We start from the raw sequence: 18473 nt of genomic DNA, 5'->3' as shown, positions 1-18473 counted from the left end.
ACTGTAACAGACACAGAGAGAGAAGCACCATCACGAGTGTGCTGCTGAATGGGTTGTTACAACTGAGCACAACTTTTTAACCAGCCCACTGAGAAACAGAGCTTAAAGCACACATTTTGTTTCCTTTTCCAGACGTTTATCCACCCCATCCCCAGCAAGTGTAGCTGGCACATGGGATATATGTTTTTAAAGATTTTTTTTTTTTTAAGTAACCTCTATACCCACTGTGGGGCTCAACCCACAACCCCAAGATCAAGAGTCTCCACTGACTGAGCCAGCCAGGCACCCTAACATATAGGGTTTTTCTGAGTTCAGGTTTGGAACTAGCATTTGTGTGTGTGTGTGTGTGTTTAACTTTATTTTATTCTTTCAGTGTTCCAAGATTCATGGTTTGTGCAGCACACCCAGTGCTCCATGCAATGCGCGCCCTCCTTAATACCCACCCCAGGGCCTTTTGTTTTTGTTTTTGTTTTGTTTTCTTTTTCTTTTTCTTTCTTTCTTTTTTTTTTTTTTAAGATTCCATTTATTTATTTGACAGGGAAAGAGAGAGCATGAGAGTGCACAAGCAGGAGGAGCAGCAGAAGGATAGGGAGAAGCAGTCTCACACTGAGCCGGGAGGGAGTTGGCAGTGCGGCTTGATCCCAGGAACCCAGGGTCATAACCCCGGCTGAGGGCAGGGGCCCAACCGACTGAGTCACCCAGGCGCTCCAGGTTTAGAAGTAGCTTAAATCTCTTTCTACCACATTCCATTGGTTAGAAGGATGACATGTGGACCTCATCCTAACTGTAAAGGGTACTGGGAAATGTGTTCTTTGTTTCCAGGAAGGGAATTGGTGTGGTTAGCGTAATATTTTCTCTATTATAGTTGTTTATAACCTAGAATATAATCTCATGGTCCAAATAATGATACTTTCTATGCTTATCTACAGGTGTGGCAGATTAAATAAAAGCTTGCTTGCTTTCCTTCTTTCAAAAAGATTTTAAGTAATCTCTGTACCCAGGATCGAGAGTCACACTCTCAGTCACATGACTGAGCCAGCCAGGTGCCCCAAAAGCTTACATACCTTCTAACTTAACTCTTCTTTTTTCTTTATCTTTTATTTAGTTTTCTTTAGAAATTACATTCATTCCCCAATAGATATATATTTAAGTTAATGATTACTCAAATACTGTTAGGTGGAGTTGTGGACGGCTGGCAATTTAGAGAAGGTAAAATAACGTGAACTTCTGGGGACAACTCGTTTGTTAAACCTATCCCGAATACCATAGACAATATTAATTGATCCTGATGGGTTCTGGGATCCTGAAGACTGTCCAGATGTGTACTAGTTGTGTCTTTAGATCACAAGATAAATGTCTCTGCTTGGCTTTCTTTCTTAACCATAGCTCTTTGACATTTGAAGTTGGTAGTTGTCTTTCTAATCTTTCGCAACCCTTAAGCTTACTCATTAATTACTTGGTGGTCAGCTATGTTGTTTCACATATAAGTGTTTTCCTTCTTAATGCTTAGTAGTATTCTGTTGTAGGGATGTATTATATTTTGTTGATTTGCCGGGTATTTGACAGTGGAATTGTTTTCAGGGATCACCTATTACAAGTAAAGTAACTATGTACATGGGCATCAGAGTCTTTGTATGGACTAGAACTCACAACCCTGAGATCAAGAGTCCCCTGCTCCTCCGACGGAGCCATCAGGTGCCCTTGTCTACCATAGTGGACTTGCCCCAAAATTTAGTAGCCTGCTGTTGGCCAGAAGACTTACCAATAACATAAACAGCCAATTAACATTATTTTGTATGTGATATGTATTATATACTGTATTCTTAAGCTAGAGAGAAGAAAATGCTATTAAAATCACATGGTAGAAAAAATACATTTACAGTACTATATTTACGAAAAAAAAAAATCCATATATAAGTAGACCCACGCAGTTCAAACCTGTGTTGCGTAAGGGTCATCTGTGTATCCTGTTTCTTCACCATCCTGACAGCAGTGTAATTTCCTTTCTTGCGTTTCCTTCTGATCTTTATCCAAAAGTCTCTGTTGGTAAGTGGAGGATGCTTTGGTGATTGAGTTTGGCTCTGATTTTGTATTCTCAAGTTCAGCCTTTCTGTGTGCTCTGTTGAGATGGTTTTTATTGTTCTTATTTGGAATTACTTTCCTAGGATGAATATCTATGAGTAGTATTACTAGCATAAAGGACCTAAGGTTTGAAATTCATTGTAATATATATTACCTCTTTGTTTTCTAAATGTGGACCAGTTAGGAAATGTCCATTTCCCATCTGTAGGGGCCCTGCTGTACCAAAGATAGTCTTTGACTAAACCGTCTTTTCTGTGCATCTTGAGGAAGCCGCTGTTCCAGTTTGCAAGTTTTTAACAGTAACAGTAATAACTTCTCTTTTCTTGAAGATCCTATATATGAAACAAACAATATGCTAAGTCAGAATTCTAGAGCTAAATAAAATCCCCACAACAGATTAAGATTGAAGTATGGAAAGAAAGGAAATGGGTTTAGAAAGAGAAATCTGTTTGTGCACTGAGTAAGGATAGTATTTTATGCAATAAAGCCTCCTTAAGTAAACATTTGATGGAAGGAATAAAATCTTACTTGGTACATAAATCTTTTTTATTAACAGCAAGGTTGTGTGTATAAGTGAGCACTAATGTACCCAAGGGAATAGAAAATAGAAGGAGCGATTATGGCAAATAAGATGAGGGCAGAACTGTTTCACTGTTCATCTTTAAATTGGCCCAAAATTGTTTAACCAAAACTAAGGAAGGATAGATGGCTATCCCGATGGCGCTTTACGTAACAGTGAAGCTAATATTTAATCAGCAGTGACTTTCTCTAAGGGCTCTGTGTGCTCTAAAATTCTGATGTAATTCAGGACCGAACGGAAAGTCTTTCTTGCCCTTCTGCCTAACTGCAAATGGAACAACAGAAGTATCGCAGATGTAGCTTTGTCACGAATGAGAAGCCAGGCTATGACAGCCGGGCTTCGTTCATACAGAGCTAGCAACCTTTCAGGGGCTGGAATTCTCTGGAGTAGTGTTACTTGAAGACACTTGGACAAGGAAGAACCTCGCTCTTGCTCAGAGTAAGTGTTGTAGCAACCTGTAGCATCTCACAAGCAAGAGGAATGGCAAATGAAGAAGAAACCTGGCTGGCCCAAAGTGGTGTACTGTCCCTGGGCCCAGGGCACGTAGGGTGGTGGCCCCGTTGCATTACTGATGGCATCAGCCAGCCCGGGAGGGAATTGTAGTGACTGCCTCCTAGGGCTGTTGTCAGCGTTAAATGAAAAGATCAGTATCTGGCACAAGAACTCAGCCAAGTTTCAAGTATATGTTACTGTTGGATTTTTCTCTAGTTTAGTTCTAAAATATGGATTTCTTTTCTTTTTTTTTTTAAGATTCTGTTTATTTATTTGACAGACAGAGATCACAAGTAGGCAGAGAAGCGGGTAGAGAGAGAGAAAGAGAGGGAGAAGCAGGCTTCCCGCAGAGCAGGGAGCCCGATGCGGGGCTCGATCCCAGGACTCTGGGACCACGACCTGAGCTGAAGGCAGAGAATTTAATCCACTCAGCCACCCAGGTGCCTCTGCATTTATTTTTCTTAAAGATTTATTTATATGAGAGAGAGAGAGAAAGCATCATCTGAGGAAGGGGCACAGGGAGACGGAGAGAAGCAGACCCCCCCGCATCTCCGCACTGACCGTGGAGCCCCACACAGGGCTCCATCCTGCGACCCAAGCCGAAACGAAGAGTCCGATGCTCAACCAACTGAGCCACCCAGGTGTCCCCCAAATCTGCTTTTAGATCTTAATTCCAGACAAAAGTTTCCTAAATATAAGTGTCAAGATCTGTGAGGGGTTGGAGATTTTTAAGATGGGAGCTTTTTTTTTTTTTTTTTAAGTTTATATTTTTTAGTAATTGCTACACCCAGCATGGGGCTCAAACTCAAGACCTTGAGATCAAGGGTCACATGCTCTTCTACTGAGCCAGCCACGTAGCCACCCCCCACGCCCATCCCCCATTGTGTCTGATGGGGGTCAGAAATCTTCTTTCCTTACTTGCAGGCTAAGATAGCCTGCTGCAGCTTCGTGGATGCTGACAGAAGGAAGACACAACACCCTTGTCGGAGACCATAGCCAGCTTACTGCTCGCAGCAGGCAGAGTATCAGCTTTTGTGTCTGTTCTGAGTGCCAGTGCCCATGCGGCAACACAAAGAGGAGCAGGTGGATGCAGGGCGTGTGGTGGTTTCCACTGCAGGAAAGGAGCCCTGCGCTTAGAGAGTCCCAGTCTCTCCGAGGGGGCAGTAATCATGTGTATCGTTCGCTCCGAAGGCAGGAGCAGTCTCTACCTTCCTACGTGGCAAGCGTTCCTGCCCTTTGCTTGGAGGGAAGGAGGGAAGCCCTAGATCTTCTAAGTCTGTTCCGTGTACAGACATCTTTGAAAAATTAGTCCGAGACAGAAGGCAGTCAGGGCCTCCACTGGAAGGAGGTGTAGATAGGGGAGCAGTCCATGAGAAGTTGCTTTCTGATAGTAAAATCTGAAAGCTGTGTTTATATTGGAAGATAGGGAAGGGTGCAAAGGAACGTTGCCTTGATGTCCTATGTGACCAAGTGCGACAGAAAGGGAGAGCGTAGCTACGCACATTAATGACTCCAAAGCACACGTGGCATCTCAAGGACTGTGTTATCGGGGTTTGGTGGCTCTTGTCCCTTGGTGATTCTGGAGGTGGTGGTACTTGATGGTGGCGTCAGTGGAACCCCATGGGAAGCAGCTCCTTCATGGCCTTGGAAGGCCCTGAGGAGGGATCTCTACACGGATGTGCAGCCAAGGGAGGAGTACGTGGTAGAAATTCTTAAGGACAAACAGGAATTACTCAAGAGCCTTTCGACGCTTGTTGAGGGGTCTAGAAGCAAGGGAAGCAGCTTTATAAGGAACTGTAGGCTCCCCAACAGTTTGGGGAAGTGAGATTCAGCAGAACACAGGTTAGATGGAGAAGGGCTTCTACTACTTCCAATTTAAAAGATTAATTACTATGGTGTGTCGATTCGTGTGTAGAAATGTTAATTTGATAAGAAAAAAATGAACAGTAATGAGGAAGTGACACAGTCAGATTGATTTACCCGGGTCCACTGGTTTTCTGATTTGTTTCTGGTTCAGATTTTATCAATGATGTGTAACTATCAATTGTCTGTTTCAGTGCTCCCCAAATATATTTTGAGGTACCCCAGGATATTCCTCCATTTACACGACAGAAGAAAACCTTTGGCCAAATACATTGTGAAAATGCTGAATATTATACCCTTACCTCTTGGGGATTTATACTTCACAAAAACATATTAAAGACTCTTGGTTATCCTGCCTTTAAGGATGCTCTTGAACTTCATTTAAACCAATTTTTGCTAAATTCACCTGATAACAGAATCCTCTTTTTGCATAACATGCACAAAAATCTCATGGCACTGGGGTGCCTGGGTGGCTCAGTTGGTTAAGCAACTGCCTGCAGCTCAGGTCATTGTCCCGGGGTCTTGGGATCAAGCCCCGTGTCAGGCTCCTTACTCAGCAGGGAGCCTGCTTCTCCCTCTCCCTCTGCCTGCTACTCCGCCTGCTTGTGCTCTCTCTGTGTCAAATAAATAAATAAAATTAAACAAACAAACAAACAAAAACTAACCTAAAATCTCATGGCACCAATGTTTGGGAGAGCACATCCCAGAGACTGCTTTATAGTAACATGATAGCGCTGTCACAGTTGAAGTAGTGATAAATAATAAAGGAAACATTCAGGTTATTTACGAGCTTTTCAGCAATGCCCGTTGTTAACACTTGTTGCTTGTATCTAACTAAGGTCATTTGCAAACTTAAACTCTTCCTGTCCTTGCACTGCATTGTAATCCTTGCTAGTGAGCATCTCTGGTCCATCAGACATGCTGTAGAATTTCTGATAGTGACACGAGAAGTTCATCTGAACTTTGAAGAAGCCACCGTTAACAAATTGAGTTGATAGGCTTCTGGTGAAAGAAAACATGTTTGGCCTTTCACAGAGCTTGAGCTGCCTTATTGGGGTACACTCCCATTTTTACAACAGGTTTATGGAATATTAAAACTTGTTTGACAGTCATTTGTGACTTCCTTGCCTGTGTGGGACACAAGGTTGGTCACCATTGGATAAGACCGCCTTTTTTCTTGGATCTGTGGGGTTTTTCATATGTTGTCTTTGTTGCCAGGTAAAATATTAAGGATGTAGTTAAGACTTGGAGAGTAGCCTTGGTTTTCGTGTTTAGAAAGCTGGATCAATTGGTGGATTTATGGGGTGTTTTTCATTATGTTTAGTGGAAGATAAATTAGTTTTTTATCTCTTGTTTGCATAAATCATCTCTCAAATTTTATGCTTGACAGCTGCTCCTTTTGAAGTTATCTCTTAAACAGGAAGTGAGATAAGACCAAGCTGGTGGAATTGGTAGGAGGGATTCCGGCAAGAGCTATCACATAATCACATGGGATATTGTGATTAATGTCACAGTAGCTAAAATTGTGATGTGGATAAGTTTTTTCCCCTGGTAACATATTTCCCTTTTCTGTTTTATCATGCATTCAAGTCAGGGAGATAGGGAGGTTTCTGTTTCAATCTTGAGGCTGCCGTAGAAACTTACTTAATATTTATGAGCCTCAGTATCTGGAAGACTCATTCGGGTGAGCTTTAAAAAAATATAGATTCCTTAGCCCTACCCAGATTTGCTAGGTAAGAACCTCCTCGTGTAGGGCGAGGAATGTCATTCTGTGCGCTCTGAAAGCTCCTGGAGCCCAAGTGATTCTTCTGTGCAGCTAGGCTTTTCACCAGCATCAAGAGTCAACAGATGAGATTAAAAACCCCAGCACTGCCCACCTTATGAGTCTGTTAATTCTGGTTTCTAGTTCTTGAGTAGAGCACATTAAACGGCGTGAATGTCTTTGTCTTGGCCATTCTGAGGACAAACATTTGTGTGCTCTATTTGTTATTTCTATAGTACCTTCCTACTTACCATGAGTTCTTGAGTGTCCGGAGTGGGGTGACCCTCCGGTCCAGGGCACTTCTGAGAGTCAAAGGGGGGCCCTTAATAATTACCCTGGGACAACAGACATAAACCAGAGTTGTCCCAAGCCAACAGGGCTCTATGGTCACTCATAAGTCAAAACAGATAGATTAACGAGAGGAAAACCCATTGAAGAAGGTCACATGGGAGTAGATCTGCCTTTTTTTTTTTCTGCTTCTCTCTCTTTACTGATACTTTATTTGGCACCCATGGGAACATAGGGAGATTAGATTGGCAAACACCACTGTTCAGTGGGATTGGGGCAGGGAGGGAACAATGTTGGAATGATCTGTGAACTAGACTATGTTGAGCTGTGTAGCCTTTGAATTAAATCCAGATATATCAACTCAATCAACCACAAGAGGGAGTAAATATTTATGCTCACCCACCATAGAAATGGGGATGAGCTGGGCCCTGGGACACCAGAATAAAAGATTTCTTGCCTTAATGGAGCTAATGGTATAGTAGGAAGTGTAAGTGAGGGCACCAGCCATTCAAATACTGTGTGAAGTTAAGTCTAGGTTTCTTTTAGGAAAAAATGCAGTTTCACATGTTGCAGGGAATCCATGTAAACTCAGAAATAATATTCAACTGGACCCGAGCCACTACCAGGAACCTCACCAAAATGCTCCATTGTTTCCCAGTTTCTCCTATTTCTTTTACTTTCAGTGGCCCACTTTTACTTTCTGAATGTGTGTTTTTTAAATTTGCCAGGTAGTCTTTTAACGAGAATTATAAAAGAATAAAACCTTTTTTTTTCAAACTGCCTTTTTAAAACATGATTTGCTTTTGATTATAAATACTGTGTAAGACGATGCCTTCTTCTGCAAAACCAATAAATACAAGAACAAATTTTATTTTATTTTTTTAAAGATTTTATTTATTTTGGTTGGGGGGAGCAGCAGGCAGAGGGAGAAGCAGGCTCCCCGCTGGGCAAGGAGCCCGATACACGGCTGGATCACGATGGAGGACTGGATCCCGATGCAGGGCTGGATCCCGCCGCAGGACTGGATCCCGACGCAGGACTGGATCCCGCCGCAGGACTGGATCCCGACGCAGGACTGGATCCCAATGCAGGGCTGGATCTCGATGCATGACTCAATCCCAGGATGCTGGGATCGCAACTGGAGCTGAATGCTTAACCTACTGAGCCACCCAGGCACCCCAAGAACAAATTTTAAACATATGATTTGTCCAAGATAATTGGGGGGGGACACATTTTTTCTGGTATTTAAAAAAAAATCAGTATTACTTAACCTTCCAAATAATAAATTCAAAGGTATGAGTCAACTGGAGAAAAAGAGAGAGAAACAGACAAATAGAGACCATCGTATAGCTGCTTTAAATAGCTTCTGATAATTCTGCTGTTACCTTTCCTTTCTGGAACTTTCCTTTCTCAAAAGAGTTGAATGTAAAATACTTATTTTTTAAGGTTTATCATAAACAACTATGCATATCAGAAAGGCACTAACTTTAAAAAGGCACCCAAAAAAGGCGAGGAAAAACCTGAATTACAGGAAAGAAAATCAAATTTAATGAAAAACTGGAATTAATAAGAATTAGCAAATACATACACCCACAAAATATACACACATAGCAGCACTGTATGTTGACCCACAAAGGGAAAAAAAAAAAAAAACAGTGGTTCGAGAGCACTCAACATGGCTTATTGGTTAAAGGAAAAAAATACCCTCCCCCCACTCCCCATACACACTAGCTCTGGGGCACACACACAGAACAAAAACCCAGTATGTATTTTTGAACAGTACACTCAATCTGCAACACAAATTCATAATTTTTTTTTAACAATGCTCCCTTTCTTAATACAAGAGATGCCCATGCTGGGTGTGTGTGTGTGTGTGTGTGCAATATATAATATTTAATTATATACTTTATATAATTTACTGTTGACTTATTTTTAAATATATTCGTGTAACTACATGCAGCTGTTTCCTGTATCGAACAGCCTTTCCTTTTATTTACCTCGTGTGTCTAGACCTCTCAAAATTTCAGGCTGATGGGCTAACGTGGGTGCCTTGTTCTCCGTGAACTTGAGCACGAGGGTTTTCGGCCGCGGCGGGAAAGCCGCGGGCCTTCCGCTTTAACACATGGAGATCGTTACGTTGATGCCCAGGTTGCCGTTTTCTGCAAAGAGCTGCGCCATGCGGGTGTCGAAGACGAGGCAGTCACTGTTCCTGATGGCGGTGGCGATTCCCTCGTGAATGGAGCGCGGGGTCGCCTCCCAGGTCAGCCGGCGCCGGTGGCCGTTCAGCTCCAGACGGTAGGCGAAGTTCTCGGCCTGCTTGTGCGTTCCGATCAGCTGGACGATGGCGAAGAACTGGTGCCCGTTGTACTTCTCCTGTTTCTCCAGGACGAGCATGAAGTGGACGCCGAAGCAGGACTGCGTCATCACCCAGTCCACGGCGCCCGGGAGGTTAATGTCGGTCGCCAGGAACACGATGTCTTCGCCCTGCAGCGTGGTGATGGACTCGTGCTGGTGCATCAGGTGCGGCATCACGGCCTCCAGCGAGCCCTGCCATTTGCAGAGCGCGCCGGGGCACGGGCACACGTACGGGCGGAACTCGCACATCTCTTCGTGCTCGGCCTTCTCGGTGTGCCGCAGGGCGAGCTCGCAGCCGGTGGCCGCGTACTTGCACGGGAACAGCACGGAGTTGGCCACCTTCTCCATGGCCAGGTTGCGAATGGACGCCAGCGGCCCGCGGCACGTCGGGCAGCAGCTGAGCTTCGGGCGGCAGGTGCCGCACACGAGGTGGCCGCTGTGACACTGAAGAATGGGGGGCAGCACATAGTCGAAGCACACCGGACACTCGAAAAGGCTCGCCAAGTCGCTGTTGGGCACGGTCGTGCCGGCCAGGGAGGGCAACCTCTGGGGCGGGTGACACGTCGCCGCTCCGGGAGGTAAGGCCGCCGGGCACTGGCGCTTCATTTCTGGAGGCCGACGCTGCGCCTCACACCCCGGCTCGAAGCTCACACGCGCCGCGCTGTCGCCGCCGCCTCTTCCCGGTGCCGGCCCCGGCCCCGGCCCTGGAACGAACGCCGACACCGACGGGACACGCCGGGCCGCCGCCGCTCGAAAGCGTGCCTCTCGAAGGTCGCCTGGGACGCTCGAGGGCACGCCTTTTAACGGTCGCCTGGGACGCTCTAGAGCGCGCCTTTCAACGGTCGCCTCAGACGCTCGAGAGCGCGCCTTTCAACGGTCGCCTTAAAAGCTCGAGAACGCGCCGTTCAACCGTCGCCTTGGAAGCTCGAGAACGCGCCTTTCAACGGTCGCCTTGGAAGCTCGAGAACGCGCCGTTCAACCGTCGCCTTGGAAGCTCGAGAACGCGCCGTTCAACGGTCGCCTTGGAAGCTCGAGAACGCGCCGTTCAACCGTCGCCTTGGAAGCTCGAGAACGCGCCGTTCAACCGTCGCCTTGGAAGCTCGAGAACGCGCCGTTCAACCGTCGCCTTGGAAGCTCGAGAACGCGCCGTTCAACGGTCGCGTTGGCAGCTCAAGAGCGCGCCTTTCAAGGGTCACTTCAGACTCGGGAGTGCGCACCGCAATGGCTGCCCCCTATGCTCGAGAGCGCGCTCCTCGCGCGTTCTGGAGCCCGCTTCGCGGGCGGCCCCGAGAAATACCACACCCTACAGCAGCAGCCTTGAGAAGGTAGGTCTCTAAGCGCCAGCAGCCCGAAGGGGGCGGGGCCCTGAATGTGTTTTGTGATCCTAAATTCTATGTAGCCTTCCTACCCGGTGGTAAGGATACCAATGCTTCAAGCTCTAAATTCTCCTAGGCTATCTCTCGTTCCTGTTCACAAATCCAATTTTCATTTTTTAAAAAATATCTAGTTATTTAGGTAATCTCTACACCCAACATTGGGCTTGAACTCAAAACCCCAAGATCGAGAGTAGCATGCTCCACAGCCTGAGCCAGCCTGGCAAGCACAAAGCCAGTTTTCTGAGGACATTAATGCACGGTAAGGACTGTTTAAAATAATTGATAGGAGGAGGGGCACCTGGCTGGCTCAGTCTGAAGGGCATGCCCCTCTTTGTAAAAATTCTTTTTTTAAGATTTTATTTATTCTGCTGAGCTCCCTGCTCAGCAGAGAGCCTGATGCGGGTCTCCGTCACAGGACTCCGGGACCATGACCCCAGCCCAGTGCAGAGGCTTAACCCACTGAGCCACCCAGGCGCCCCGGACATGCCCCTCTTAACCTTGGGGTGAGTTTGATCCCACGTTGGGGGTAGAGATTACTTAAATAAAACTTTTAAAAATAAAATAATTGATAGGAGGGTATGAACATCCTAAGGACTATTTTTAACTCAAAAGGGAGATGTCTCAACGCAAATGATTCTCAAAAGGGTATATTTGTAACGTCAGATTTAAGAAATAAAAATACAAAAGATGCTCAGTTAAATTTGAATTTCAGGTAAACAGTGAACAGCTTCTCTTTTTAGTAAGAGTATGTCTCCTGCATTATTTGGGATATACTTATACTAAAATCCATTCATTGTTTATCTGAGATTCAAATTTAACTGGGTATTCTATATTTTATCTGGCAACCCTACATACTTGGAGAGCTGTGTTTGAAACTTCCTGGAATTCTGATTTGGTCATTTTTATAACCATAGCCCTAATCAGGTCCCACCATGGGATTATTTTCTTTCATTTTCTTAAAAATCATTATTTATTGCTACTATAGTTCAGGACTCAGATAGAGAGACCACTGTGATGAGTCGGAGTGGACAGTGAAGTTACTGAATGGAAAGTCCAGGTTCAAGTGTGTGCAGTTGCCTTGCACCTATAAACAGTGTGGCTTTACTAAAACTTCTAGGGAAGGCAGTCAGTGGCTGGAGCTAAGTAGAGTAGGACCAGGACCAGGGGTAGATTTGGAAATGGAGAGTGACAGCTGTGACCATGTAGACAAGGCAGGGAAACTTCGTGAAGGCAGGATTTGTGCTGTATTCCATTTTGCATTGCCACATAGCTTACACAGTTCTTGCATGTAGTAACTGTTCAAATATTTGGCATTAAATGACCTCATCCAAGGGGCTATCTTCTGATTTTTTTTTCCTTCTGCGTAATCCACTAGGAGATGAAATACTTGGCTAATTTATTTCCTAGCTGGCTCCTGCACATATGCGCTTCTCTTATTTACGTTTGTGAATGGCCCCGTGGGGTTCAGCAAAAGAAGCAGTATGAGCAAGAGTGGATTGTTCGGCCGGGTGGTCAGCCAAGCTAGGCAGAGGACTCCTTTTAGCATTAGGGCTGAATGTGAGGGTGTGTTTGTGCTTGTAAAGAGACAGAGTGTGAGCCCCATGTGAAAGCTAGATCACTGTGTCGGCAGTTTACAATATAAAACTTACGTTAGGACCTTTGAAGTACAGATTAATTACAAAATGAGCCAAAGTCAGTTCTGAAGGTGAGAAATGACCCAGTGTTCGAGACAAGTTTGTGTAGCAGGTTGTTGAGCGTTTGCTCTGGCTTGAGCAGAGAGGTGCGTAAATACCACCGAAAGATGATTCTACTTGGCAACATTCTTGGTTTTCCTCCAACTGCACTTTCTGGCGACTCTGATTTTCAGCATCCTGGCATGTTGCCAGCCACCTCCAGGGGTGTTAAGAAATATCCAAAACAAAATTAAAATAAATTCCCTTTCATTTAAAATGCAATTATATATATATAACACTTAGGAGCAGTGGGATTGGGTGTTAGAAAACCAAACCAAGCAATGGAGTAGCAATTACAACGTTGGAAAGAAAAAACAAAACAGAACCACAAAACATGCTAACACCTTGCTGATGGATTGGACCCTGCTTGGGGAAGAGCTAGAAACGGAGAATAGAACTACCCTCTCCCTTTAGCTTTAATCAAACTCTTGGGAATTCATCACTCTTCTTGTTTGAAATGCCATCTGCAGAATGGCTTGCCCTGGTGTTATCTGATTTTGATTATTTGCTTGTGATTCAGTCATTCCTTCTTCATTTGTGCGCTCTGTGCTGAACAGTAGGCTGAATAACACAAAGGATGGGTTCGAGTGGGTTCTTTGGACATCCCTGTATTGCCATTCCACCTGCAAACACTGTCCTCCCTCTACTGGAAGCTGGGCAGAGGGCGTAGCATCAGAGCGTCCAATTCGGAGAGCTCATCCAACGGTGACCATGGAGAGCCCAAATGTGCTCGGTGCTACACATCCCTTTGGGGAAGATAAGGATGGTAATGGCTTTGAGAATGAAATAATATGTTCTGACTTGAAGGACAAATTAGGGTAAAGCAAGGAGAAAAGACAGGATGAAATGTTCTCTCCTTTTACAGACTAAATTTAATTGTGGTTAATAGCAGCTGACTTTCCCCATGACTTTGCCGTGGGAAGAGAGGCCTTCCACCAAAATAGGGGCCACGGTTACTGAAGATTTTAGGTGATCTGGTTTTTGATTGACAATCAGATAACTAAACTTTTTCTTTTATTTAAAGAAAAATTTTTAATTGAGCAATAAGGTTTCCTTTATATAAACTATTAGTTGATGCTAATACAATATGGATTTTAAAATGAAATCATGGGTGTGTACTTGTGACCATAAAGATGAGCACACAAATCAGAAGCTGTGCAACAGGGGCGGCTGGGTGGCTCAGTCCGTTAAGTGTGTGACTCTTCATTTCCACCCGGGTCATGATCTCGGGCTTGGGACAGCAAGCCCTGCATCAGGCTCCACGCTCATCGTGGAGTCTACCTGAGGTTCTCTGTCTCCCTCTGCCCCTCTCCGTTCTCTACAATAAATAAATAAAATCTTAAAAAGAAAAAAAAAAAGCTATACAATATTGGGTGCCGGGGTGGCTCAGTGGGTTAAGTGACTGCCCTTGGCTCAGGTCATGATCCCAGGGTCCTGGGATCGAGGCCCTGCTCAGCGGGGAGTCTGCTTCTCCCTCTCCCTCTACTCCTCCTGCTCTGGCTCTCTCTCTCTCTCTCTGTCTAATAAATAAATAAAATATTAAAAAAGTAAAATCTAAAAAAAAAAAAAACAACTATACAACATTAACAGCAAATCCAAATATAAGCAAAGATAATCCTCTGAATTCTGTGTTTCATCAAGCATCAAACCCCACCAGTTTTATAGTCCTTCAAAGTACATAATGCTGCATCCACATACTCTGCATGTAATTGGATCTCTGGATTTAATTTCATTTCTCATGTGACATTCTCCACACTTACATCATTGACCGTTGCTTCGGGGGTTGACCATCCTTCCATGGTCCGTTGTTAGTCTCTCCAAATCCCAACCAGCTAATCCCCTACCCACGTATCCTGGAGAGACTTCTCACTCTGGGCTTCTAAACAGATTCTGACTCTCGCCCTCTAAGACATTTTTTTTTTAAAGATAAAATTCATGCTTTTTCTGTACCAGAGAAAAGGGAAAAATTTTTGGCATGCATAACTAATGAGGTAATTAGTACTATTAAGCTGCTTTAGAAGACTAAACCATCAGTAATTATGAGAGTAAGTATAAATTAAAGGACAGTGTTTAGGTTTCAGTGTAGTATATTATATCCAGTATTGTACTTTTTACCCAGTATTGTATTTTTGTAGAGCTATTACTGAACACGTATATTTGAAAGTCAGAGTACAGGCATAGAAGGCCCATGGCTTTTTATCAGAAATAGACAAACAAGAAGAAAAACTATGGCACTAAGAGTAGATGTGTGCATATTTTTAAAAAATTACTTTATTTAAATAACTCAGTAAGGATATTTTCAAATGTGGTTCAAGCGTGAAGAATGATACAACACACAGCCATGTCCCCAGAACTCATGTATGTGTACTTTTCTAATCCTACTATGAAAGTGATAGAGCGAAATTTAAAAACAAATCAGTAGAAATGAAAGGAGAGTTCATTCAAAAGTAATTTTTGCATCTGAAAATTAGACACCAAATGAAACCCTCCACAGATATATCTTCTATAGTTTTCTATAAAAAATTACAATAAAAAAATTATTTCACTGGAATTATTTTATATATATATAATTTACATATCATATATAATAATTCATGTATTATTTGAAATGATTTCATTGGAAAAGTGCTTTAAATTTAAATCGTGAATCCTAGGGTACCTGGGAAGCATGAGACTCTTGATCTTGGTTGTAGGTTCGAGCCCCACACCAAGTGTAGAGACTAATTAAAAATAAAACCTTAAAAAAACATGAATCGTAACCAAAATATATAATTTATATTTTTTAAAGATTTATTTTTATTTTAGAGAGAGAGAGAGAGAGCTATGTGAGCATGTGCAGGGGGAGGGGCAGAGGGAGAGAATCTCAAGTGGACGTCCCACTGAGTGTGGAGCCCTGACACGAGGCTTGATCTCATGACCCTGAAATCATGACCTGAGCCAAAATCAGACCCAAACCAAAACTGAGTCGGACATTTAACTGAGCCACCCAAGCAAGTCGCTTTTAAGAAATGAAAAAAAAGGAAAAGGAGCATTTCCAGTCATCTTCTTGGGCACTTTATGAAGATTTTTTTTTTCATGAAACACATTTGAGACACTGCCCTTGTCTTGCCGATGTGTTTTTCCATAAATGGAATGTTTGACCAAATGAAATCCACATTTTTGAGGAGCTTTTGGTTCTCACTGACTGGTACTGCTGCAGCCTGAAATAACTCCCAAATTACACATGTGCCAATCTGATCAGAAAGAATGCTTGACAGCAAGCTTAGATATATACACCAGAAATCTGAACTCTGAATGCCTTGTCCTGGTCATGGCTTAGGTACTAACTCCATGCGTTCCTCTAAGTCTGGAGTTCCTAGCTTATTGCGGTGTTAACGGATATTTATTTCTCTTGGATGTTAGAACATGAATTGATCTATATCATTTGATTTCAGTTGGGGATGATTTTTGCCCCCACTTGGCCATTCCTGGAGACCTTTTGGGTTGTCACAGTTGGCACAAGGGTATTGCCCCTGGCATCTAGGAAACAAAGGCCAGGGGATCCTACCTCGTATTCTACAATGCACAGGGCAGCATCCACAAGGAATTACCTGTCCCCAAATGTGAATGGTGCCGAGGCTGAGAGATCTCTAACTACACAAAAGAACAGGGTTTAAATTTATTTCCTAAAACGAATATATATGTGGACATTCCTTAGGCAGAATTTTTCTTCTAATAATAATGCACTGTGTTTGATAGAACAAAAATATTTTTAGAATTTTGTCTTTACCTCTAAGAACTACGGTTTTACACCGTTTTTCCAGGGTATACATCAAAGTTTTCTAACCTATGTTCTGTTTTTCCTATGTGCTTTGCACCTGTGTCAAAAAATAGATGATCGCGGTGTGTTCAGACATGCTCCATTCATCCTGGTCATAAATGAAATGGCTGCCAGAAAAGGATCATTTCTTGCCGTATTTGATTTTGGCCATTAGTCTTGCTCTGTTCTAGGAGTGTTCTTAACATTTGAACAATATCTTCCATATTTTTGGGGAGGGAAGTTTACAAAGACGTTGCCTATTAAATTCTATTTCATTTCTTGGTGTCAATGTATTTTATGTACTTTTTTTTTAAAGATTTTATTTATTTATTTGTCAGAGAGAGAGTGAGCGAGAGCGAGCATAGGCAGACAGAGTGGAAGGCAGAGTCAGAGGGAGAAGCAGGCTCCCTGTGGAGGGCAAGGAGCCCGATGTGGGACTCGATCCCAGGACGCTGGGATCATGACCTGAGCCGAAGGCAGCTGCTTAACCAACTGAGCCACCCAGGCGTCCCTATGTACTTTTTATATTATGAATTTCATACTTGATAAATTCCAAAAAAGAGGCTACATTTAGATACTAACCTTGAGGATTTCTGGAAAATTTTCCGTATTTTCTACTACTGCTTTCTCCTTGATGTTTTTTTACTTAACCCTGATCTAGTTCTCAACAGTCCTCTTGGTTTTTGTTTGCTTGCTTGATTCTAAATAGAATCGTTTCAACTATTTTGTAACTTGTTCATTTGAGTGAGAGTCCAAATAAGGTCTACCGCTATAAGTTATTGATAGGCCTCTAAAGTTTATTTTAATCTATAGGTTTCCCCATCTCTCTTATTTTCTTATGATGTGTTTTTTTTTAAGAAGCTGGGTCATTTGTCCTGTAGAATTTCTACTCATTCTGGAGTTTGCTGATTCAATTCCACGGCAGGGCCTAACAAGTTTCTTTGTTCTTTGTATTTCCTGTGAATTGATAGTTGACTCGAGACATCATTTACTCTTAAAGTTAAAATCGAGACGGAAAAACCATTCTCCTCGTGTGTGTGTGAGTGTGTGTGTGTGTGTGTGAGTGTGTGTGTGTGTGTGTGTGTGTTTTAAGGATTTTAGTTATTTATATGACAGAGAGACACAGCGAGAGCTCCCCGTGGAGCTGCAAGTCCCATGCGGGGCTCGATCCCAGGACCCGAGCCTGAGGCAGTCGCTTAACGACTGAGCCACGTAGGCACCCCAAGACAACTACTTTCTTAATATAGTCTTTTAGGTTACCACTGGGGATCAGTGCAACAGGACTTGATAGACTGTAGCGGGGGCAGGGGCCTGTTTTTGTAAATCAAGTTTTATTGGCCCATAGCCACAGGCACGCTGCAGAACACCGCCTGTGGTTGCTCTTGCACAGTAACAGCAGATTCCAGCAGCTGCCACAGGGATAGATACAGTATCCCACAAACTAATACTGTTTACTATGTAGCCTTAAAAAAAATAAAAATAAAAAAGCTTTCCAACCCTAGTAGGAAAGGTTACGCCTTTTAATTTTTTAAGTAGGCTCTATTGCCCAATGTGGGGTTCAAACTCATGACCTTGGATTCAGGAGTTGCTGTGTTCCATTGACTGAGCCAGCCAGGCCCCCTCAAGTTTAGCCCTTTTATTTTATTTTTTAATTTAATTTAATTTTTTATTTTATTATTTTTTAAAAATTTTATCTATTTGACAGAGAGAGAGACCGAGAGAGGGAACACAAGCAAGGGGAGTGGGAGAGGGAGAAGCAGGCTCCCCACTGAACAGGGAGCCCCATGCGGGACTCGATCCCGGGGCACTGGGATCATGACCTGAGCCGAAGGCAGACGCTTAATGATGACTGAGCCACTCAGGTGTCCCTGTTTTATTTTTAAAAGATTTCATTTATTTATTCTTGAGAGAGAGGTAGAGGCCGGGCAGGAGGAGGGGCAGAGATGAAGAGGGAGAATCTCGCGCCGACTCCAGACTGAATGCAAAGCCCTTGTGGGGCTTCATCCCAGAAGCCTGAGATCATAACCTGAGCTGAGATTAAGGGTCAGACCCTTAACTGACTGAGCCACCCAGGTGCCCCATGGTTAGGCTTTAAAAGAAAAAAAAGTGATCTGTAGTCTGCTATAAACTGTGGATAAAGGTT

General features: G+C 43.5%; 1 protein-coding gene and 1 pseudogene across 8 annotated transcripts in view; one reads left to right on the top strand and one right to left on the bottom strand.

The window, feature by feature from the left end:
* Positions 1-18473, top strand: part of FRMPD4 (FERM and PDZ domain containing 4) — an 849154-nt gene that overhangs the window by 382441 nt on the left and 448240 nt on the right. The window lies entirely within an intron of this gene.
* Positions 9043-10110, bottom strand: LOC309856216 (E3 ubiquitin-protein ligase SIAH1 pseudogene; annotated as a pseudogene). Its single transcript has one exon. The product of its transcript is annotated as an E3 ubiquitin-protein ligase SIAH1 pseudogene (transcript).

The sequence above is a fragment of the Mustela nivalis genome, assembly GCF_964662115.1.
Source record: "Mustela nivalis genome assembly, chromosome: X".
NCBI classification, from domain to species: domain Eukaryota; kingdom Metazoa; phylum Chordata; class Mammalia; order Carnivora; family Mustelidae; genus Mustela; species Mustela nivalis.
The sequence above is the reverse complement of the archived record's forward strand: the minus strand, read 5'-3'. Positions and strand labels throughout refer to the sequence as shown.